General features: G+C 46.3%; 1 long non-coding RNA gene across 1 annotated transcript in view; it reads left to right on the top strand.

The window, feature by feature from the left end:
• The window catches only part of LOC147115641 (uncharacterized), a 29,231-nt gene extending 7,134 nt beyond the window's left edge, over positions 1 to 22,097 (top strand). The window contains exons 2-3 of the long non-coding RNA XR_015078654.1: positions 9,847 to 9,985; positions 20,885 to 22,097. This is a non-coding gene — a long non-coding RNA (uncharacterized LOC147115641). The remainder of the gene's footprint in view (positions 1 to 9,846; positions 9,986 to 20,884) is intronic.
• Positions 22,098 to 24,866: the final 2,769 nt, after the last annotated feature.

The raw sequence follows: 24,866 nt of genomic DNA, 5'->3' as shown, positions 1-24,866 counted from the left end.
TGTGTCTTTTAGAGGTATATGCGAAAATAGCCTCTCGTAATCTCATCGATTTATTACGGTTAGAGCTGATCCTGTATCTAGCTCCATTTTAACTGGGGACCCTGCTATTGTGAGGGTAACCCAAATGGTTTGGTAATCCTCTTTGGCAAGTACATTATGTAATTTGAGACAGCTTAGTCTCTTGTTTCCGGAGTCGCTATCACTATTCTGGTCTTCGGAGCTATTGTCCGTCATCATTTGTACCTTCCTGTACTTTTCTTTATTGATTTTTTGTTTTCTGTCAGTGGATTTATTTTGTCCAGATTGGCATACCCGTGCAATGTGTCCAATCTTACCACATTGCCTGCATGCTTTGCCCTTGAACCAGCAGTCCCTCTGGTTATGGGTGGATCTGCCGCAGCGATAACATCTTCCGAACTCCTGTGTCATTTTATGGGTGCCGAAGTCCTGTGTCTCTTGTTGTATCTCTGCAGCTCCTTTTGCTGCTGCTTCGTATGATACAGCCATACTGAAAGCTTTGTCCAATGTTAAATCTTTTTCAGAAAGCAGTCTTTTGTGTGTTCCTTCACTTAAGAGACCGCAAACAAATTTGTCTCGAAGATAATCCGATAGTCCTGCTCCGAATTGGCAGTACTTTGATAGCTTTCTTAATTCGGTTAGGTAATCAGCGTTACTTTCATTCTTGTGTTGATTTCTCTTGAAGAACTTGAATCGTTCCACTATCAGTAGCGGTGTTGGGTTTAAATGCTCCTGCAGGGTATCAACAATTTCTTTAAAAGTCTTGTCCTTTGGTTTGGCTGGAGTGATTAAATTTTGTAACAGCCCGTATGTCTTCGCGCCCATTAAGTTCAGAAGTACTGAAGCTTTTTTTTCATCTGTTATTCCATTTGTAGTGCAATAAACCTCTACTCTTTCCACGTATGTGGTCCAATCTTCTATTTCGCCATCAAAAGCCTCAATATTACCAGATTTAGGCATTTCAGAAAAGATATGGCGCTTCCCGCGCTTTTTTTTTCACTCTGTAGCAATGATATGGCGCTTCCCGCGCTTTCCCGCCGCTGCTACAGATAACAACGCTGTTTTACTGTGGTTTCCGTTTATTCACTGTTGGAGACTCGTTCCCGACGGAGGTCTAAACGCTGACCTGCTTGCCGCGCCGGCCGTGTCTCGAGTGCACCCTCCCAGTCCGTTATTGCTTGCCTTCGATTTCGCTGCCTGTCTCAGCTGTAGAGCCCGCCGCTGGAGCTCCAGCCTGATGCCCAGGAAGGATTAGCGCAGTACCTGTCACCAGCTTGGCCAGCTGGTGAAACCACAGTTTCTCTTACTTCCTTGAGTCTTCTGGACGCTGGAGGAATCGATGTCCTTGAGGTGCTGCCGAATTGCAGGTAAGTCCGTTTCCACTTCGTCGCCACTGTAGTGTCCGTGTGTAGATAAAGACACTGAAGACAGGAGTTGGTTCATAGGTATTTACTAAGCAAGTCTGGGAGGGGGGGTTCCTAAAGGATATACACAATACACAGGCTTATATAGCCCAAGTGGCAATTACCGGCATTACGCACACCTGGGGCTCTTAAAGGCACATACACCATAATTGCTCTTAAAGGCACATACACCACACCAAGGACCCTCTGTTCCTCTACACTTCTCAGTATCCTACCATTATAGTGTATTCCCTTGCCTTGTTGGCCCTCCCCAAATGCATTACCTCACACCTCTCCGGATTGAATTCCATTTGCCACTTTTCTGCCCACCTGATCAGTCCATTGATACCTTCCTGCAGTCTACAGCTTTTTTCCTCACTATCAACCACACAGCCAATTGTTGTGTCATCTGCAAACTTCTTAATCATGCCCCCTACATTTAATTCTAAATCATTGATATATACGAAAGCAAGGGACCTAGTACTGAGCCGTGCTTAACCCCACTGGAAACAGACTTCCAGTTACAAAAACACCCGTCGGCCAATAGCCTTTGCTTCCTTCCACTGAGCCAATTTTGAATCCAAGTTGCCACTTTCCCTTGGATCTTTTACTTTTCTGACCAATCTGCCATGTGGGACCTTGTCAAAAGCCTTGCTAAAATCCATGTAGACTACATCGACCCTCCTTGTTACCTCCTCAAAAATTCAATCAAGATAGTCAGACACGACCTTCCCTTACCAAATCCATGTTGACTGTCCTTGATTAATCCATGCCTTTATAAATGATGATTAATACTGTCCCTCAGAATTTTTCCAATGATTTGCCCACCACTGAGGTTAGGCTGACTGGCCTGTAATTACTCAGTCTATCCCTTATTCTCTTTTTAAACAACTGTCCAACTTTAGCAGACCTCCAGTCCTCTCTTAAACAGCTAAAGAGTCTTACTGAAATCAGTCTGAATAGACTTAACTAAGTATTATGTGGATGTATGCCTAACGTGCAAAACTACCCACAATTTGGGATAAGGAGCTCAATATTCGCCACGTCACTCAAAAAAGTCATAGCAAGGCTAGTGTGAGAAATGGAAAATGTTGCTCTGGTGCAGTGAAGGGTACTGCTCTAAAGTTGGTTTCATGATGCATTGTTTGGCAGAGCAGAAGGACTTTATCGTCATCTGCTTGACGCTGACACTGTGTACCTAAGGTAGAAAAGACCTCTATTCCCCATAACCGGCATCCCAGACCATGGTAAGAATGGAACAGCACAGTACTAGCCTTTCAGAATGGCTCACTTATGCCATTTTTAAAACTTATTCATTCATGGGATGTGGGCATTGCTGGCGAAGCCAGGATTTATTGACCATCCTTAATTGCCCTCGAGAAGGTGGTGGTGAGCCGCCTTCTTGAACCGCTTCAGTCTGTGTGGTGAAGCCACTCCCACAGAACTGTTAGGAGTTCCAGGATTTTCACCCAGCGATGATGAAGGAACAATGATATATTTACAAGTCAGGATGATGTGTGACTTGGAGGGGAACTTGGACGTGATGGTGTTCCCATGCGCCTGCTGCCCTTGCCCTTCTAGGTGATAGAGTTCACGCGTTTTGGAGGTGCCGTCGAAGAAGCCTTGGCGAGTTGCTGCAGTGCACCTTGTAGATGGTACACACTGCAGCCACGGTATGCCGGTGGTGGAGTGAGTGAATGTTTAAGGTGGTGGATGGGGTGCCAATCAAGCAGGCTGCTTTGTCCTGGATGGTGTTGAGCTTCTTGAGTGTTGTTGAAGCTGCAGTCATCCAGGCAAGTGGAGAGTATTCCATCACACTCCTGACTTGTGCCTTGTAGATGGCGGAAAGGCTTTGGAGAGTCAGGAGGTGAGACACTCACTGCAGAATACCTAGCCTCTGACCTGCTCTTGTTGCCACAGTATTTATGTGGCTGGTCCAGTTAAGTTTCTGGTCAATGGTGACCCCAGGATGTTAATGGTGGGGGATTCAATGATGGTAATGCCGTTGAATGTCAAGGAACGGTGGATAGGCTCTCTTGATGGAGTTAGTCATTGCCTGGCACTTGTGCAACACAAATTTTACCTGCCACTTACCAGCCCAAGCCTGAATGTCATCCAGGCCTTGTTGCATGTGGGCACGGACTGCTTCATTATCTGAGCTGTTGCGAATGGAACTGAACATCCCCACTTCTGACTTTATGATGGAGGGAAGGTCATTGATGAAACAACTGCAAATGGCTGCGCCTAGGACACAGCCCTGAGGAACTCCTGTAGCAATGTCCTGGGGCTGAGATGATTGCCCTCCAACAACCAGAACCATTTTCCTTTGTGTGAGGTATGACTTCAACCAGTACAGAGTTTTCCCCCCGAACACAATTGACTTCAATTTTGCTGGGGCTCCTTAGTGTCACACTCGGTCAAATGCTGCCTTGATGACAACGGCAGCCTCTCTCACCTCAACTCTGGAATTCAGCAGCTTGTTCTGGAGCACAAGTCTTCAGCACGACAGCTGGGATTTTGTTGGGGCCCATAGCCTTTGCTGTATCCAGTGCGCTCAGCCGTTTCTTGATAGCACGTGGAGTGAATAAAATTGTCTGAAGACTGCCATCTGTGATGGTGGGGACCTCAGGAGGAGGCCGAGTTGGATCATCCACTCGTCACTTCTGCCTGAAGAAGGTTGCGAACGCTTCAGCTTTGTCTTTTGCACTCAAGTGCTGGGCTCCGCCATCGCAGAGGATGGGGATGTTCATGGAGCCTCCTCCTCCCGTTATTTGTTTAATGGTCCACCACCATTCGTGACTGGATGTGGCAGGGCTGCAGAACTTTAATCTGACCCACTGGTTGTGGGATCACTTAACTCTGACTAGCATGCTGCTTCTGCTTTTTAGCATGCATGTAGTCCTGTGTTGCAGCTTCCCCAGGTTGGCACCTCATTTTCAGGTATGCCTGGTGCAGCTCCTGGCATGCTCTTTGACACTCCTCATTGAACCAGGGTTGGTCCCCTGGTTTGATGGTAATCGTAGAGTGAGGGATATACCAGGCCATAAGGTTACAGATTGTGGTGGAATACACAATCTGCTGCTGCTGATGGCCCACAGGGCCTCATGGGTGCCCAGGTTTGAGCTGCTAGATCTTTTCTGAGTCTATCTCATTTAGCACGGTGGTAGTGCCACACAACACGATGGAGGGTGTCCTCAGTGTGAAGATGGGACTTTGTCTCCACAATGACTGTGCGGTGGTCATGGCTACCAATGCTGTCATGGACAGATGCATCTGCGACAGGTAGATTGGTGAGGACGAGGTCAAGTAGCTTTATCTCTCATGTTGGTTCTCTCACTACCTGTCGCAGGCCCAGTCTGGCAGCTATGTCCTTCAGGACTCGGCCAGCTTGGTCAATAATGGTGCTACCGAGCCACTCTTGGTGATGGACATTGAAGTCCCCCAACCAGAGTACATTCTGTGCCCTTGCTACTCTCAGTGCTTCTTCCAAGTGGTGTACAACATGGAGGAGTACTGATTCATCAGCTGAGGGAGGACGGAAGATGATAATCAGCAGCAGGTTTCCTTCACCATATTTGACCTGATGCCATGAGACTTTATGGGGTCTGGAGTCAATGTTGAGAACTCCCAGGGCCACTCCCTCTCGACAGTATACCACTGTGTTGTCACTTCTGGTAGGTCTGTCCTATTGGTGGAGCAGGATATACTCAGAAATGTTGATGGAGGATTCTGAGACGTTGGCGGATAGGTATGTTTCTGTGAGTATGACTATGTCAAGCTGTTGCTTGATTAGTCTGTGGGACAGCTCTCCCAATTTTGGCACAAGTCCCCAGATGTTATTGAGGAGGTCTTTGCAGGGTTAACTAGGCTGGGTGTGCCTTTGTCATGTCCAAATTTGATGCCTAGGTCTATGCCGGGTGGTCCGTCTGGTTTTATTCTTGTTGTACCTTTTTGTAGTGGTTTGAAGCAACTTTCAGAGGGCAGTTAGTAGTCAACCAAATTACTGTGGGTCTGGAATCACATATAGGCCAGACCAGGTAAGGAAAGCAGATTTCCTTCCCTAAAGGCCATTAGTGAACCAGTTGGGTTTTTATGAAAATCCAATTGCTGCATGGCCACTATTACTGATACGAGCTTTCTATTCCAGATGTATTTAATTAACTAAATTCACAAACTGCCATGGTGGGGTTTGAAATCAAAATGTTAACGGTGGTAGTGCCACATAACACGATGGAGGGTGTTTTCAGAGAAAATTCAAGATTTGCCATGAGAAACATAGTCCAAATGTAGTATAAAAGAGACATTTAAAAAAATTCATTCCTGGGATGTGGGCGTCATTGGAAAGGCCAGCATTTATTGCCCATCTCTAATTGCCCTTGAGAAGGTGGTGGTGAGCCGCCTTCTTGAACCGCTGCAGTCCTTGTGGTGAAGGTACTCCCACAGTGCCGTTAGAGGGAGTTCCAGGATTTTAACTCAGCGACGATGAAGGAAGGGCGATATACTTCTAAGTGAGGATGGTGTGTGACTTGGAGGGGAACTTGAAGGTGGTGGTGTTCCCATGCGCCTGCTGCCCTTGTCCTTCTAGGTAGTAGAGATCACTGGTTTGGGAATTGCTGCCGAAGAAGCCTTGGTGAGTTGCTGCAGTGCATTTTGTACTTCTAAGTCAGGATGGTGTGTGACTTGGAGAACTTGGAGGTGGTGGTGCTCCCATGCGCCTGCTGCCCTTGTCCTTCTAGGTGGTAGAGGTCGGGGGTTTGGGAGGTGCTGCCGAAGAAGCCTTGGTGAGTTGCTGCAGTGCATTTTGTAGATGGTACACACTGCAGCCACAGTACGCCGGTGGTGGAGGGAGTGAATGTTTAAGGTTGTGGATCAGGTGCCAATCGCCTGCTTGAACCGCTGCAGTCCGTGTGGTGAAGGTACTCCCACAGTGCTGTTAGAGAGGGAGTTCCAGGATTTTGACCCAGCGACGATGATGGAACGGCGATATACTTCTAAGTGAGGATGGTGTGTGACTTGGAGGGGAACTTGAAGGTGGTGGTGTTCCCATGCGCCTGCTGCCCTTGTCCTTCTAGGTAGTAGAGATCACGGGTTTGGGAATTGCTGCCGAAGAAGCCTTGGTGAGTTGCTGCAGTGCATTTTGTAGATGGTACACACTGCAGCCACAGTACCCCGGTGGCAGAGGGAGTGAATGTTTAAGGTGGTGGATGGGGTGCCAATCAAGCGGGCTGCTTTGTCTTGGATGGTGTTGAGCTTCTTGAGTGTTGTTGGAGCTGCACTCATCCAGGCAATTGGAGAGTATTCCATCACACTCCTGAATTGTGCCTTGTAAATGGTGGAAAGGCTTTGAGGAATCAGGAGGTGAGACACTTACCGCAGAATACCTAGCCTCTGACCTGCTCTTGTTGCCACAGTATTTATGTGGCTGGCCCAGTTAAGTTTCCGGTCAATGGTGAGCCTCAGGATATTGATGGTGATGGATTTGGCGATGGTAGTGTCCTTGAATGTCAAGCGGCGGTGGTTAGATGTTCGCTTCTTGGAGATAGTCATTGCCTGGCACTTGTGTGGTGTGAATGTTAACTGTCACTTATCAGCCCAAGCCTGAATATTGTCCAGGTCTTGCTGCATCTGGCATGGACTGCTTCATTATCTCAGGAGTTGTGAATGGCACTGAACACTGTGCAGTCATCAGCGAACATCCCCACTTCTGACCTTATGATGGAGGGAAGGTCATTGATGAAGCAACTAAAGATGTTTGGGCCTAGGACAATGCCCCGAGGAGCTCCTGCAGTGATGTCCTGAGGCTGTGATGATTGATCTCCAACCACCACAACCACCTTTCTTTGTGTTAGGTATGATTCCAGTCAGTGGAGAGTTTTCCTCCGATTCCCATTGACTTCAGTTTTACTAGGGCTCCTTGATGCCACTCGTGGTCAAATGCTGCCTTGATGTCAAGGACAGTCACTCTCACCTCAGCTCTGGAATTCAGCTCTTTTGTCCATGTTTGGACCAAGGCTTTAATGAGGTCTGGAGCCGAGTGGTCCTGGCGGAAACCAAACAGGGCATCAGTGAGCAGGTTATTGGTGAGTAAGTGCTGCTTGATAGCACTGTCAATGACAGCTTTCATCACTTTGCTGACAGTTCAGCACTCCCTCAGCACTGCACTGGAAAGTCAGCCTAGATTTTTGGTTCAAGTCTCTGGAGTGGGACTTGAACCCACAACCTGCTGACTCATAGGCGAGAGCACTGAGCCATGGCAAACACTTGACACCAGCTAACACATTAAAAGATTATGATAAAATATTCACATACACACACACACGTTGCCTACTCTTGGAGATTGCTGTTTCACAGCTTATTATTTACAATATGTATGTTTAAATTAGGACACCTATAATAAGATTGGCATCAGATGCCAAGCAAACAGTAAATATACATCCGAGTCAGCTATTCCTGTATTTCCGTACTTCTAATATCCAGGACCATAAGAATCTATCAAAGCATGGAATGAGAAAAGGTAGTTTGCCTTAAAGGACATTCGTTCCACAAACCAGGTACAACCTGTTCGTTCTGGGACTGGAACCCAGTGTTCTTCAAAAATGTTCCTGCCGCCAGAGATAGCAAACACAAAACTTGACAATAACTTCAGTATTGTGGCCAATTCTGGGCACCACACTTTAGGAAGGATGTTAAGGCATTAGAGAGAGTGCAGAGGAGATTTACTAGAATGGTATTAGGGATGCGGGACTTCAGTGATGTAGAGAGACTAGAGAAGCTGGGGTTGTTCTCATTAGAGCAGAGAAGGTTAAGGGGTGATTTAATAGAGGTGTTCAAAATCATGAAGGGTTTTGATAGAGTAAATAAGGAGAAACTGTTTCCAGTGGCAGAAGGGTCATAAGAACATAAGAAATAGGAGCAGGAGTAGGCCATTTGGCCCTTCGAACCTGCTCCACCATTCAATAAGATCATGGCTGATCTTCTACCTCATCTCCACTTCCTGCACTATTCCCATATCCCTTGATTCACTTAATATTCAAAAAATTATCGATCAATCTCTTGAATATACTCAACAACTGAGGCTCCACAGCCCTCTGGGGTAAAGAATTCCAAGGATTCTCCACCGCCTGAGTGAAGAAATTTCTCCTCATCTCAGTCCTAAATGGCTGACCCCTTATTTTGAGACTGTGACCCCTGGTTCTAGGCTCCCCAGCCAGAGGTAAGATCCTCCCTGCCTCTATCCTGTCAAGCCCTGGAAGTATTTGTATGTTTCAATGAGATCAACTCTCATTCTTCTAAATTCTAGAGAATATAGGCCTAGTCTACTCAATCTCTCCTCATAGGACAATCCCCCCATCCCAGGAACCAGTCTGGTGAACCTTTGTTGCAGTCCCTCTATGGCAAGTAAATCCTTCCTTAGGTAAGGAGACCAAAACTGTACACAATACTTCAGGTGTGGTCTCACCAGGGCCCTATATAATTGCAGAAAGGCATCTTTACTCTTATACTCAAATCCTCTTGTAGTAAAGGCCAACATACCATTTGCTTTCCTAATTGCTTGCTGTACCTGCTAGTTAGCTGTCAGTGATTTGTGTACAAGGACACCCAGGTCCCTCTGAACATCAACATTTCCCAATCTCTCACCATTTAAAAAATACCCTGCTTTTCTATTTTTCCTACCAAAGTGGATAACTTCACATTTCTCCACATTATATTCCATTTGCTATGTTCTTGCCCACTCACTTAGCCTGTCTGTATCCCCTTGAAGCCTCCTTGCATCCTCCTCACAACTTACATTCCCAGCCAGCTTTTGGGTCGGTAACCAGATGGCACAGATTTAAGATGATTGGCAAAAAAAACAGAGGTGACATGAGGGAAAAAAATGTATGCAGCGTGTTGTTGTAATCTGGGATGCACTGCCTGAAAAGGTGGTGGAAGCAGATGTAATAATAATTTTCAAAAGGGAATTAGATAAATACTTGAAGTGGAAAATTTTGCAGGGCTACGGGGAAAGAGCAGGGGAGTGGGACTAATTGGTTAGCTCTACCAAAGAGCCGGCACAGGCATGATGGGCCGAATGACCTCCTTTTGTGCTGTATCATTCTATAATTCTATGATTTTATGAAGGGTTATACACCTCAAATGTGAATAACCTATCATTTCTCTTTACCGATGGCATTGTGTATTTCTGGCATTTTCTGTTTTTATTACAGGATTCCAGCATATGCAGTTTTCTTTTTCTTTCAGTTGACATTTATATGCATGACCTCCAGTTTTACACTCACCAGTCAATTAACCAGATTACCATCATGTTTGATAGAGCATTTGGTTATCTTGTCTATATCTATACAATTATCCATAGTCAGAGAAATAAAATGAACATACTGGCTACAACTTGCAATCATTAATCACTTCTTTATATTATGTGCAGCACAACGTAAAGTTATCCTAAGGTTTACTGTCACAAGTGAGGATCTGAATTTGACTGATCAACAAATAAGAGAGAAAGTTTTGCAAACTCTTCAAAATCATCAAGATCAACTTCTTAGCAGTCTTCTTGTTCCTGACAGGTATGTTGTGGAAAATAACCATCAAATGTGTACATTCTGTGTTATTAACTGACCCTCCCACAACTGAATGGCTGAGTGCTTTGAGAAAAAATATTTGACCTCACCTTATTTTGTGAATGGTTTTCTGCCTAAACTCGATGCTAAATACTGGGAACAACTGAGATCAACCACAACCTTCAAGCAGAATACTTTCATTATAAAGGCACCATATTGATTTAGTAAAGGGTAATTATTAAGATGAAGAAAGTGCCTTTTTGGCTTTACATATAATTTGACAGCAATTATCATAGAAAAATAGAAATAGCACAGAAAAATTCCATTAAACCTATTGGGCAGGATTTTCATTGGGCCATGGAGGCGGGATTGGAGGCGTGCGGGGGGTTAAAATTGAAAAAACTGGCGGGCGGGCCCAACCCCGCCTCCATCCTGCCTCTAAGCAATTTTCATTAATTTGTGTCTATGTCCCGTCTTCGACCCGCCTCCAAGAGGCGGGAGAGGCCTTAGCATGCACTAAATTGCCTCTATAATACCAATTTGAAAGGCCTTTGCGATTTTAACCCTTTTCCCACGTGAACCTGTTCTGTAACACGACGGTGAATCCTGGTGGGAGCACAATTGGATTGCTGACTATCAGCTGCAGGTCAACCATTAAATAGGAGATTTGATCAGCCATCATTTGCAGGTGGCAGGACTTTGTTGTCTCAGGTCTGGGGGAACTTTTAGAAGGCATAACCACAGCTGTGGAAGTTTGAAGCTTGACACCCATCTCCAGTGTGACCTCCTGGGAAACCCCTCTCGCCACTTTCACTGAGCGCTTCCTCAACTGAGGCATATACCAGAAGCATGGGAGCCATTTATTTCCTTCCCTTCTGGACATTAGATGAGGACGAAGACCAGCGGCAGCACCAGCAGAACCAGGAACAACAGTAGCACCAACAGCAGCAGCAGCAGCAACAACAGGAGCGCCAAGCTGCTGCTCACCCACCTGAAGCTGCACAGGCCAGAAGGGGCCAGCGCATGGAAGCCCGTCAGCGCAGGAGATACCCCCAAAACAGGGTCTACAGACACAGGGTCAGCTACCTCAACATGTCTGAGCAAGAGTGCCAAAGGCGGCTCCGACTTTTGCGAGAGGTAGTGGGTGGTGTTAAGTCTGTGTGTTCCAGTTGTATTAAGATTAATTACTGACACAGACTACAAGAATAAAGTTCAACAGGTCTTTACTAGTTGGAAGTCAGGACTATACTAAATACAATATCACTACACAGTACTTATATACCGGTGGTCACCACCGGTATTGCGTATACAGCAGCCAGAGAAAGTAGTACATCTCTTAAGGTGGAACAGGCTTAAGTTCTCTTAAGGTGGAACAGGTTACATACACCACAATCCTCCCTTTTTAGCTTAACAGTCATATCCCCATTTAACATAACATCATAACATATATACATATATAACTTCAGGTATAAACAGTTCAAAGGTTCAGTCTCTCAGGAGGCCTTCTGATTCGGTTTGGATAACGCCTTTCAGTGGTCTCTGATTCTTGTTGCTGAGGTGACTCTTCTTGTTGGTTTCCTATGTATTGGACGTCATCATCAGGTACAGTCCCTGCCGAGGTAGATGCTTCAGGTTCATTAACGTCTTCCACAGTTGTCTCTGTCGCAACCATGGGTTCGACCCTTGCTCTTGATTCTACCAGTTGATCCGCATGACGCCTTATCACATTGTTACCAATATCTACTGTGTACATCAGAGGTCCTTGTCTGGCCCGAATTGTTCCGGACTGCCATTTTTCGTTTCCATAGCCCCTTGCCAACACTGGTTGTCCTACGTCGAAACTTCGAGTGGACTTGTTATTAATATGCCAGAACTGTTTGTTTTCCACTTCCCTCCGCACATTTGGTTTTAACAAGTCCAACCTGGACCGCAACCTCCTGTTATAAAACATCATGGCAGGACTTTGGTTAGTCACTGCATGAGCGGCGTTTCAATATGCCATTAGGAAATTGTCCACCTTGTGTTGTAACGGAATCTGATCATCGTTCATGGCCTTTATTGCCTTTTTGAATGTTTGGACAAATCTCTCGGCCAACCCGTTTGTCACCGGATGATATGGGGCAGAGGTATAATGTTTCACCCCATTCTTCTTTAAGAATTTTTGGAATTCTTCCGACACGGACTGTGGTCCGTTGTCCGAACATATCTCTTCTGGCAATCCGTTCCTTGCGAATATTGTTCTTAACACCGCAATTGTCTTTTCTGAAGTAGTGGTATTCATCTTGATCACTTCTGGCCATTTGGAATGTGCGTCCACCGCAATTAGGAACATGGAGTCCATGAATGGACCAGCAAAGTCAATATGTACGCGTTGCCATGGGGCTGAAGGCCATTCCCATGGGTGTAGCGGTGCGATCGGAGGTGCATTTTGCACTTTTTGGCACCCAGCGCAGCTTTTTGTCAACTCCTCTATCTGTTGGTCAATGCCCGGCCACCATACATAAGCCCTAGCAAGACTTTTCATCTTAACTCCCCCCAGATGACCTTCATGCAGTTCCTTTAGAACTCTTTCCCGTAACTTGGGAGGAATAATCACTCTTGTCCCGTACATCAAAGTACCATGGCAGACGGACAGCTGGTCTCGCCTTGCCGAGAATGCCGGTAACAGAGGATCACCATGTGTTGGCCATCCCTTCACTGTCACCTCGTAAACTCGGGACAGTGTCGGGTCGTTCCTGGTTTCTCTTTCAATACTTGCATTGGTGACTGGTAAACACTCGATGATGGTCGAATGAAATAACTCAACAGGGTCAACTTTCGTCGTCTCTTCTGCTTCAGGTAGTGGCAGGCGCGACAACCCATCAGCATTGCCATGCTGCTTTGTACCTTTGAATTCTATTTGATATTGATGTGCCCCTAGGAAAAGGGACCATCTCTGGAGTCGCTGTGCTGTCATCACCGAAACACCCTTCTTAGGGTTAAAAATGGATACCAACGGCTGATGGTCTGTCAGAAGTGTGAATTTTTGGCCCTGCAGGTAATGATTAAACTTCTTCACTCCCCATACAAGGCTGAGAGCCTCCCTATCGATCTGCACATAGTTGCGCTCAGCGGAGGTCAATGATCTGGATGCAAATGCGACTGGCCTTTCCGTGCCATTTGGCAACTTGTGTGAGAGTACTGCCCCAATACCATATGGAGAAGCATCACAAGCCAACCGAATAGGCAGTGTCGGGTTGAAGTGAGCCAACACTTCCTCTGAGGTGATCAATTCTTTGCTTTTGCGAAATGCCTTCTTACAGTTTTCGCTCCATTCCCATGGTACCCCCTTCTGTAAAAGAGCGTTCAGTGGATGCAGTACCGTGCATAGATTCGGTAGAAACTTATGGTAATAGTTAATCAATCCCAGAAACGACCTCAACTGAGAGACATTTTCCGGAGCGGGAGCCTTTACAACTGCCTCTATCTTGTCAGGAGACTTATGAAGCCCCTCCCGGTCAATGACATGACCACAGTACGAGATCCGCTTCTGAAAGAACTCACATTTCTGCCGATTAACTCTAAGTCCATACTCTTTCAGTCTGTTGAGCACCAGTTCCAAGTTTGCGAGGTGTTCTTCATCACCATCACCTGTAATCAGAATATCGTCCAGGTAACATTGTGTGCCTGGAATTCCCTGTAATACCTGCTCCATGGCCCTCTGCCAAATTGCCGGAGCCGATGCCACTCCAAAAACCAGCCTAATATACCGGTACAAACCTCTATGCGTGTTGATCGTGAGGTACTGGCGTGACTCTTCTTCAACCTCCATCTGCAAGTACGCCTGCGCCAGGTCTATCTTGGTGAAGTGTTTCCCGCCAGACAACGAAGCAAAAATATCCTCAATCCGCGGAAGCGGATACTGCACCGTGTGAAGCACCGGATTAACGGTGATCTTGAAACCTCCACAGATGCGAACATTCCCTGGTTCTCCTGGCTTGTTGCTCGAAGGGCGTTTCATAACGGGAACAATGGGTGTAGCCCACTCACTCCAATCTACCTTAGACAGTACACCTGAACGTTCTAGTGCTTCCAGTTCCGCTTCTACAGTAGGTCGTATTGCATAGGGTACCGGTCTGGCTTTGAAAAATTTTGGTTGTGCATGTTCATCAATCTTGATGTTTGCCGTAATTCCTTTCAGTGTTCCCAGTCCTTGCTGGAACACCTCTTTAGCATCATCCAATATTTTGGACAATCGTTTAGGTTTGACATCTGTTTCCCCAGAATCTACCGTTAGTGCTTTTAAGGAGTGCCAGTCCATATTCATTTTCCTAATCCACTCCCGTCCCAGTAGTGGTGGACCTCCTTCAGGTAGCACATATAAGTCCATTACTTGGCTTTCTTCGCCCTTGTGGACCACTTTTACCTCTATCTTTCCGATGGGGTACACTCTTTGCCCCGTGTATGTTTTCAATATAATCTCCATATCCCGTAGGGGAATATGTTGGAATAACCTTTTGTAATCTTTCTTATTCATGACCGTCAATGCTGATCCAGTGTCCAATTCCATCTTTACTTGGACTCCTGCTATCTGAAGAGTGACCCAAATTGTCTGGAGATCTGCATCCTTACCAACGTTGTGTACTCTTAAGCTATCCAGTTCATTACTGCTAGCGTCTGAATCTGACTTCTGTTCGTTCGAACTGGTCTTTGTCACCTTGTGCACCTTTATGTATTTTCCTTGCGGTGACTTTTTGTTGCTGGTCTTCTTTCCTGACCGGCATACTTTAGCTATGTGGCCAAGCCTGCCACACGTTCTGCATTCTTGGTTTTTAAACCAACACTGGTTCTGATCGTGTGTTGTCTTTCCACAACGATAACATTTTACAGTACTCAAACCCAATTTATTTGTACTGAGTTCCGGTGACCGTAGCTGCATTACTGCCGTGCCTCTCGCTGCGGCTTCGTGTGCTGCTGCCATAGTGACCGCTTTCTCAAGCGTCAGCTCATTCTCCTCGAGCAGTCGCTTTTGTGTATCTTCTTTTAATAATCCACACACAAATTTATCTCTTAGCGCATCTGTCAGTCCTGTTCCAAACTGACAGCACCTTGCTAGCTTACGCAATTCCATTAAATATTCAGCATTGCTTTCATCCTTCAGCTGCCTTCTGCTGTAAAATTTAAATCATTCCGCTAGCATCAGCGGCGTGGGGTTTAGATGATTTTTCAGGACAGCAACAATCTCCTCGAACGTCTTATCCGCCGGTTCATCTGGTGATAAAAGGTGTTTCAATTGCCCGTATGTCTTTGCACCCATTAAGTTCAATAAAGTTAGTGCTCTCTCTGCATCTGGGATTTTATTTGCTTTACAATAATTTTGTATGCGTTCTACATACATGGCCCAATCTTCGACGTCGCCATCAAAGGCATTAATGTTCCCATGTTTAGGCATCGTTGCAATTTATTTTATCCCAAGATGGCGGCTTCCCGCTCTTGTCTTCATCCTCCGCCTACAAAATGGCAGTTTTCCCGCGCTTGCCGGTCTTCACCCACTGGCTGCAATGGCGTTTGGCGTGCCGCTGCTGCTCCCCTTTCCCAGCGGTTAGTAACTCCCCCGACACTGTCTCCGCTTCACCGCGGCTCCCTCGGGCATTCGCGCTTCCCTGATGCCGTGCCTCGCAGCCCTTCTTGCAGCCCGGTTATTAGCACCGGCTGCTTTCGCCTTCACCGCAGCTCTCGCGCCTTCAGTCGCCCCAGACGCTGCGCCTTTTTGGCCCGAAAGCGGCCCGGCCCTTATCACCAGCCGCGATCGATGTCCCCGCGCTTATTCCTCCGTCTTCCTCCCCCCGTCTGTACAGCCAACGCGGCCGACTTTCTGCTCGCGTCGCTGACCGGCTTACCCACCACCGAGGTAGAAAGAAGATAGCTGACTGCCGCTGATGGAGGCTTCGAGTTCAGGATGTCTTCTGCACTCCGGGTTCTCGATGCCTGCCGCGCGACGTGTCTTCCAGCAGGGTGATGAGGGTGGATGCCTCTCTTCGACGCTCATTCTGTGGACGAAGCCTCCGTGGATATAAACTGCCGCAGGGTAAGAATCGGACTCGTCGCCACTGTTAAGTCTGTGTGTTCCAGTTGTATTAAGATTAATTACTGACACAGACTACAAGAATAAAGTTCAACAGGTCTTTACTAGTTGGAAGTCAGGACTATACTAAATACAATATCACTACACAGTACTTATATACCGGTGGTCACCACCAGTATTACGTATACAGCAGCCAGAGAAAGTAGTACATCTCTTAAGGTGGAACAGGCTTAAGTTCTCTTAAGGTGGAACAGGTTACATACACCACAGGTGGCATCTGCGCAATGCTGCAACAAGACCTGCAGCCCAGAGGACCAGATGGATAACCCTTACCAGTGGCCGTCAAAGTCACCACCGCACTCAACTTTTTTGCCTCAGGCTCGTTCCAGGGATCAGCAGCAGACATCAGCGGCCACACACACTTGCATCACGTGGGTAACCGATGTCCTCTTTGCCCTCGCGCACAATCACATCCATTTCACCAAGGATCAAGCAATGTCATGGCGCGTGCGGTTGGATTAGCTAATCTGGCAGGCTTTCCAAGGGTGCAGGGTGTCGTTGACTGCACACATGTGGCCCTTAAGGCACCCCATCACAATCCAGGCATTTTTGTCAACCACAAGGGCTTCCACTCCCTTAACATTCAGCTGGTATGTGACCACAAGAAGGAAATTTTGCATGTTTGTGCCAAGTACCCTGGCAGTTGCCATGACTCCTTCATACTGCACCAGTCTAGTGTGCCTCCGCTATTCAGTCCACCAGACCAATTTAACGGATGGCTACTTGGAGACAAGGGCTATCCCCTGAAGACGTGGCTAATGACGCCGTTGAGGAGGCCATCCAACGAAGCTGAGGAGAGCTACAACTCCAGCCACATGTCCACCAGAGCCATAATCGAGCAAACCATCGGTTTCCTGAAGATGCGCTTCAGATGCCTGGATAGATCAGGTGGAGGCCTGCAGTACTCAGCAGCCACGGTCTCCAGAATCGTTGTGGTTTGCTGTGCACTTCACAACATGGCATAGTGTCGTGGCTTGCATATTCCTGAGGACCAAGTGGCTCCTCACATATCCTCCTCAGATGAGGAGGAGGAGAAGAGCGAAAATGAACATCTTGCAGAGGCCCATCAATCAGTGGCAGCAGTATGCGAGAACATTGCTGCCCGGGATGTAAGGAACGCACTTATCTTGGCCAGATTTGCTTAGCCTAGCCAATCAAGTACTTTTGCCTCGCAGCTTCTTACCTGAGCATCGACAATGGCCAAGAACCAGCGGATTCCTAGCAATTTGACCACCATACTAACAATTGCAAGTAATCCTAAGCCCTCAATGTGGAAGTCCCATTCGCGAAATGACACGCACCACAACTACAGCAGTAGTCATCAGATTTTTTATTTACATTATTCATCTGATGGCTTTTTCACAGAAAACATCAAATTTCACCCAAGTGACTACCCTTGTGACTATTTGTGCAGTATCTTTCTCTTACTCATGCTCCTACGTGGTGCTTCCCCTGTGGCTTCAGCAGATGTGGAGGCCCATTGCTCACTTAGCTGCTGCTCCTGTCTCGACACCTTTGGCGGGCGTCCTCTGGGGTTGTGAAACTGTGAGGGCTCGTCAACAGTCTGCTGCTCCTGTGGCTGTACAGGTGTTGAGACGCCGATCTCAATTGGGTGTGGACTCTGGTGGGGCTCTGACCGAGGGCTCTGCAGTGGCATGGAAGTGTGAGCGCTTGGAGAGGAGCACCCACTTCCTTGATGTCTGCCATCAACTTCCCTCTCATGGGTCAGGTCCCCCTCAGTGCTTGCAAGTGGCTTGAGAGCACCTTGCTGCACATCAGGGGGGCCATGGGGACCCGTATTTGCACTGGCAGTCCTACTCAGAAGGACTTCCATGAAGGTCTGGTTTCTCTGTTCAATAGATGACCATCGCTCCTCCAGAGATGTCATTCTATTCTTAACACTCACCATGTTTTCTGCACTCTGGCGACTTATCACCTCCATGGAGGTTGCCAACCTTTCCATGGTGATGCGTTCATGCGCCAATGACTCCACAAAGGCTCTGTTCATGTTCGCAATGGACTCCTCCATTCACTCCACACTCGCAGCGACCCTGGAGACAAAACCTGCCAGAGACTCCGGCATCTGTTCCTGGAGTTCCAGGACCGCTGATCTTATGAATGGACCCAGAGGCAGAGGGTCGACATGCAGCTGAGCCGAGCTGGCAGAGTCCTGCGCCCTCCGACTAGGATTCTCCACTGCTGTCCCTGTCTCCACAATCTGCTGATGCTCACTTGTGAGCTGTGATACACCAGGTGACAACACTACTCTATGTCCCGAAGGTCCCACCGAGGTGCGAGTGTCTGTGCTGGTGCTGGGTGCGCTGAATTCTGGTGATGCTGTGCCCTCTGAGGTTGCAGCTTCCTCTGAGGCGTCTGGAGGCTCAGGCTCTTCCTCCTGGCTAGTGGGGACAGGTGCTTGCGATGGTCCTGCGGTGGAGTAAAGGAAAGAGTCAGAGATGTGATGCCAAGGTTACATGCACATTGCATATTGCAGATGATCATAAGTCCATCTGTTAGAGCTTTAGAATCATTATCAGCGACTCATGCAATGTCAATGAGAGAGATGGAAAACTATTCTGTCACCAGCTTGCTGTGATGCACCCGTCTGTCCGTCCCCCACTTGCGCATCTTCCTCCACTCCTACGATCTCCAGGACCGCCTCCTCCCAGGGGGTGAGGTGGGCTACTGAGGTTGGCCCTCCTCCTGTCCTCGCTCTTTCTCGCTTATTGTGAGCTCTCTTTTCCTGCAATGAGGGTGACAGGTGGAGGTTGAGTGAGAATGAAGGAGTGAGTGTAGAGATTCCATAGCATGGATACGTAGAAGGAGACAAAGACGGAGTGAGGTGGCAAGACCAAGGCCCTCCCTGTGTGTTGTCAGTTGTTTTCATAGCATCACAGTGATAGGGAGTGTGAGAGCTGCATAGTCGAATAGTTAGGTGAATGTGACCATAGAGAGAAAGGGAATGGGTAAGGGTGCATGGATGTCAGTGTCAAGTGGGATGGGGAGGAAGAGATTGCTAAAGCTGAGTGCTGGTGAGGAAAGGCAATTGGGATCAGATTGAGGGTGATGGGAAATTCATACTCAGTTTTCCAGTGCGCAGAAGGTCATGAAATCACTTCCTGCACTGAATCCAGGTTCTGCGGCTTACTGATAATGAGTTGATCTCCTCTGCCACCTGGATCCACACAGCCTTGGTCTGCTGGGGAGGCTTCTTCCTCCCTGAAGAAGGGAAGAGCACCTCTTCATCTGTTCTTGCTCCCTCAACTAAAGCCTGCAGGGCAACGCTGCCAAACCTAGGAGCAGACCTAGGTCTTTCACTGGCCATTCTGCCTCCAGGTCCCTCTAGCATGAAAGGCCAAAAGGTTGGCAGTCTGCAGAAGAAGCAAGGCTTGTTGCAGACCTTAAATGCAGCAGCAATGATGACATAATCGGAGGCGACTTTCAGACTGGGAAAACTCATTTGCCATGGGTTCCCACACGTTGGAACTCAATTGTACAATTAAGTTAAATTCGCATCAATCTCCCACACTGATTTAGATTCGGGTGGATAACACGAAATGCGGATTACATGACCCCAGCCCGCCCCTGAATCAAAATCCAGCCCATTGTTTCTGAGCTGGTGATTATTAGCCCAATATTGTACTAGAGGCTAGTGCCTCCCAAATGCAGGCACACTTCGTCCCAACAATACACTTGAGATGATACTTCACGAGACACAATGGGGGCGATTTTGCCAATGGGGGTGCGTTGGAGGCGGGACTGCTGCTTGCCGGATCATTGTCGCACCTCCATCGACTTGTGGCCAACCCTCGCCATTTTCCCTTGATTGACCTTGTTAAGCCTGCCCAGTGGGCTTAGCAGGCCAATTAAGGGGAAGCCGGTTACAGAGAACGTCAGCGTATGACATTTCATCTGTCAAACATTTTTGACAAATGAATTGTCATCGTTTGACAGCTCTCTGAGTTCTTGTATTCAAGGCTCATCAAACCTCTTTCTTTAGCAGAAATGAGATGGTTGTTGCATCGGAGAATGCAGCAGCCATCTGTCATCTCTGCTGGTGAGACGCGAGACTCTCCGCATCCCCAACTGTTGAAGCCTGCAGGAAGAAACAAAGGTAAGTAAGCATTTTCTATCACTTTCCACTCACCTCACATACTTACCTCTCCACACGTGCACCCATCACTTACCTTCACAGTGCACTTTTGCACCCCTCCGACCCCCGCAGACCCACTGCTCGCCTTGGTGACCCTGGCGGGGTTTCCCAACGTTGGGAAGCCCACGCCTCTGTTGGAAAAATGGGGATAATCCTCTTAACTGCCTGTTAACTACCTGTTAACAGGCAGTTAAGTGGCTGTAATCCCCTTCCCGCCACCAGGAGATGGGACCCGGCGCGGGTCAGCTACCCACCTCCTGGCAAGATGGCACGGAGGCGGGTTGGGGGCAGGATGGGCACCCGCCCCCAGATTCTGCCATTTTCCCAGCAGTCCCGTCTCCATACCCACCTCCCCAGGGCTGGCAAGATCGTGCCCAATCTGTTTGAATCATTTCATTTACCAGACCCTGCCTCTCTGAAGAAGACTAAAATAATATTGTTTGCTATACATTTTTGTATAAACTATAGAAGCAGGACCACTAGACACTAAATTAATACTATAAAGGTATATATTTCAGTTAATATTCGTAATAGAAATTTCATTTGTTCTTAAGTATAAACATCACTTTTTGTAAACTACACTCAGTCTACTGTATTGTACTAACGTTGTGATATTGAATCTTTTCAGCAGTTAATTGTAAACAGAAGGAACATTGGACAAGGAGAGAATTTCAGCTAAGAGAAATCTCTAATATATACAATAATAATGCACTTTACGTCTTAAGCTGAATAACAGTGTGTGACCTTCATTATTCTTAAAGTGGAACAAGAATGCCTCATTGTTGTACAGTTTAACTTAATATTAACTTTATGTTGGACTCCTTTCCTATGACCTCTACTACCTATAATCTAATTGTATAATCGTTAATTTATCAATAGGAATGGAAATTTTATTATACTAGGTAGATTGATGTTTTGAAAAAGGGTTTCAACCCGAAACATCGACTCTAATTTCTCTCCACGGATGTTGCCTGGCCTGCTGAGTTTTTCCAGCATTTTCTGTTGTTATTTTTGATGTTTTCACTAGTTAGGTACATAAAACTGCTTAAAACTGGCACACTTTTAAATTAAACAAAACTAGTGCTAGAATTTTTGAAAGGCGACTCCAAACAATTTTAGCAGTTACTCAAAGACCTGGAGGTAGATTTTTAACTTGCTGCCCGGGTGTGAAACTGCCACTGCATTTAATGAGAAACCACCTCATTTCCATTTCCATTGAAACCAGCCAATCTGCAACACAGATTTACACACGGGCAGCACATTGAAAATCTACCTGCTGAGATTACACAATAGGAATTTAAAGTGGTATTAATTTAGGCAATGACAGTGAGAAATGCTCAATGAATTCTTACAAAATTCTTTTTCTCTACTATCTTGGTGGAGGTGCTATGGCCTCTGCTAGAATAGTGGACAAAGGCATTAAGCATTCGCCTGCGAATATTTGCACAGTTTAAATTCAAGGCCTAAGTAAATTTTTTCTGATTGTCTATGCAAATTGTATTTTTTATAAGTATTTTCTATAACATTGCTATGTCCATTCATAAAGGCTGTAATATAATTGGCAAATGAAGTTCAACAAAGATAAATGTGAGGCAGCACGGTGGCATAGTGGTTAGCACTGTTGCCTCACAGCGCCAGGGACCCGGGTTCGAATCCGGCCTCGGGTGACTGTCTGTGTGGAGTTTGCACATTCTCCCCGTGTTTGCGTGGGTTTCCTCCGGGTGCTCCGGTTTCCTCCCACAGTCCAAAGATGTGCGGGTTAGGTTGATTGGCTATGATAAATTGACCCTTAGTGTTAGGGGGATTAAATACTTGGGTTTACGGGGATAGGGTGGGATATGTGTTGGTGTAGGGGTTACGGGGATTGGGTGGGATATGTGTCGGTGCAGGCTCGATGGGCCGAAATGGCCTTTATCTGCACTGTGGGGTTTCTGTGATTCTGTGATTCTGTATTATATTTTGGTAGGGAGAATAGGGAGATCACTTATCACTTGGAGGGTGCGAGTCTGGGTGGGGTAGAGGAACAAAGGGATCTCGGAGTACAAATACACAAATCACTAAAAGTTGCGACACAGGTTAGCAAGGCCATAAAAAAAGTAAGCCAAGCACTAGGGTTTATTTCTAGAGGTATAGAATTGAAAAGTAGGGAAGTTATGCTAAACCTGTATCGAACCTTGTTTAGGCCACACTTAGAGTCCTGCGTACAGTTCTGGTCACCATATTATAAAAAGAATATAGAGGCACTGGAGAGGGTGCAGAGAAGATTTACAAGGATGCGAGGGTATACATATCAGCAAAGGATGAACAGGCTGGGTCTCTTTTCACTTGAAAAAAGAAGGCTGAGGGGTGACCTAATAGAGATCTTTAAAATTATGAAAGGTTTTGATAGAGTGGATACAGAGAGAATGTTTCCACTTGTGGGGAAGAGCATAACTAGAGACCATCAATATAAGATAATCACCAAGAAATCCAATAGGGAATTCAGAAGAAACTCCTTTACCCAAAGAGTGGTGAGAATGTGGAACTCGCTACCACAGGGAGTGGTTGAAGCGAATAGTATAGATGCATTTAAGGGGAGGCTGGACAAGTATATGAGGGAAAAGGGAATAGAGGATTATGCTGATAGATTTAGATGAGGAAAGACAGGAGGAGGCTCGTGTGGAGCATAAACGCCGACATGGACTGGTTGGGCCGAATGGCCTGTTTCTGTGCTGTATATCCTATGCAATCCTATGTAATCAATGATTGCAGTCAATTTGTTGACATTACAGAGATACTTTTTTGAATTCACGCTCCCAGTGCATATGGAAATTCAATTGTGTGGTAAATGCCCTAATTTTCAATATGTACTCCTGGCATGCAAGGCTCCCTGCTGTGAGCACTGTCAGAAAATGATCCCATATTAGATATGTATAAATAGTTATTCCTGATTCTGAAAATAAATGGACAAAAGTTGGACATGAAAGATGATGTAGTGAATATTGTTCACGTGACAATGGGTTCCCCTGTGCTCAGTGAGTTCTGGAGGAGAGTGAACCAAAGCCTACCAAAATCTTTGAGATTCACTGGCTAACTTAGATGCAGCTAGTGATTCTCAAAGCATTGCTTGTGTGGTGGTGCAACCGGAAAACAAAACATAAGCAACTCTCACTTACATTGATGCTCCGGAGTAGAATGACATTCAAAATGACAATGGTAAGTGATCAGGAGGCGGGCGGTTCTGCAGTAGGAAGGCATATAAAAAAAATTACATGTACAGGTTGTGGAATAAAATGAATTTGGAAAGATTCTGTTTATTATGTAAAAAAACAAGATGAATGATGATCTGACTGTGTATAATTGTAATTACTGTATTACAAAACCAATTAAAGTCTTTAATTTAAAGAATTGTGAAGAGCCTGTGTTTTTTGAGAAAATTAATCCATTTTGCTGCATTTTTTCATAACACAACTGCTTGATCTTGATAAGTTGCTGTTTCTGCTGTCTTTGTGCTTCTGTTTGTCTGTCTCTCCTTTTCTGCTTCTGTCGCTCACTTATTTTTTTCTACGGCTTCTTTCTTCCTAACTCTGTATGCTTCTCTCTCTGTCCACTTCTGCTTCAATGCCTGTCGTTTATTAATTTTAATTAATTTTTGAGTGGGGGATGGTGGGTGACATGAGGTGGTGTGGCACGCAACAAGCCAGCAGTAGCTTCACGCTGCAATTGGGGTGGGTGTTGGAAGGAAAATTTGGCTCCCATCAACTTCCTTCTCATCCCCTCCCCCAGTCACTCATTATTGCCCCCGACCCACTCAGTCCCATCATGGTCCCTACCCTTCCAACTTCCCATTACCTCTTCCTCCTTCCACCACCCCATCACTACCTCTGCCTCTTCCCCTTTGAACAACAACTCAACTGCTGTACCCTCCCCTCCCCCTTGCTGTGCTGTCTCTCACTTCATCATGAATCCTCTAACCACTTGCACTGGCCTGCAGCATCTCCACTCAGGTGAAGTGTATTTACAGTATGCAAAGCTTACTTTGGCATATTCCATTTTTAATGCTGTTATAGGAATTTATAATGCAGAAAATTGACAGGAGGTAGATGAAAATGTAAGATTTTTGAGATCAATTATATATTAAATTCAGGATGTGGGGCATGCAACCCATTGCAAACTCCTGTCAACCTCCTCTAATAGAAAATCCTATTTTAAAAGTTTCAACATTTATCTGCAATACCTTTTATGCATGTAGGTGGCGCTGCAATAGGACTTTCAATGTTAAAGGTGTAAATTCCCTGTCACACAAGACCTGGGGCCATCTTGTAGTAGACTTAGCGGTAATGGAAGCATAGTGGTTATGTTACTGGACTAGTAATCCAGAGACCTGGACTAATGATCCGGAGACGTGAGTTCAAATACCACAGCAGCTGGGGAATTTAAATTCAGTTAATTAAATAAATCTGGAATAAAAAGCTAGTATCAGCAATGGTGGCCATGAAACTATCGGATTGTCGTTAAAAACCCATCAAGTTCACTAATGTCCCTTAGGGAAGGAAATCTGCCATCATTACCTGGTCTGGCTGAAATGTGACTCCAGACCCACAGCAATGTGGTTGACTCTTAACTGCCCT

This window comes from Somniosus microcephalus, chromosome 6, assembly GCF_052327205.1.
Source record: "Somniosus microcephalus isolate GS21.2 chromosome 6, FLI_Smic_1.0, whole genome shotgun sequence".
Taxonomy (NCBI): Eukaryota; Metazoa; Chordata; class Chondrichthyes; order Squaliformes; family Somniosidae; genus Somniosus; species Somniosus microcephalus.
This window is presented reverse-complemented; position numbering and strand designations above follow the sequence as displayed.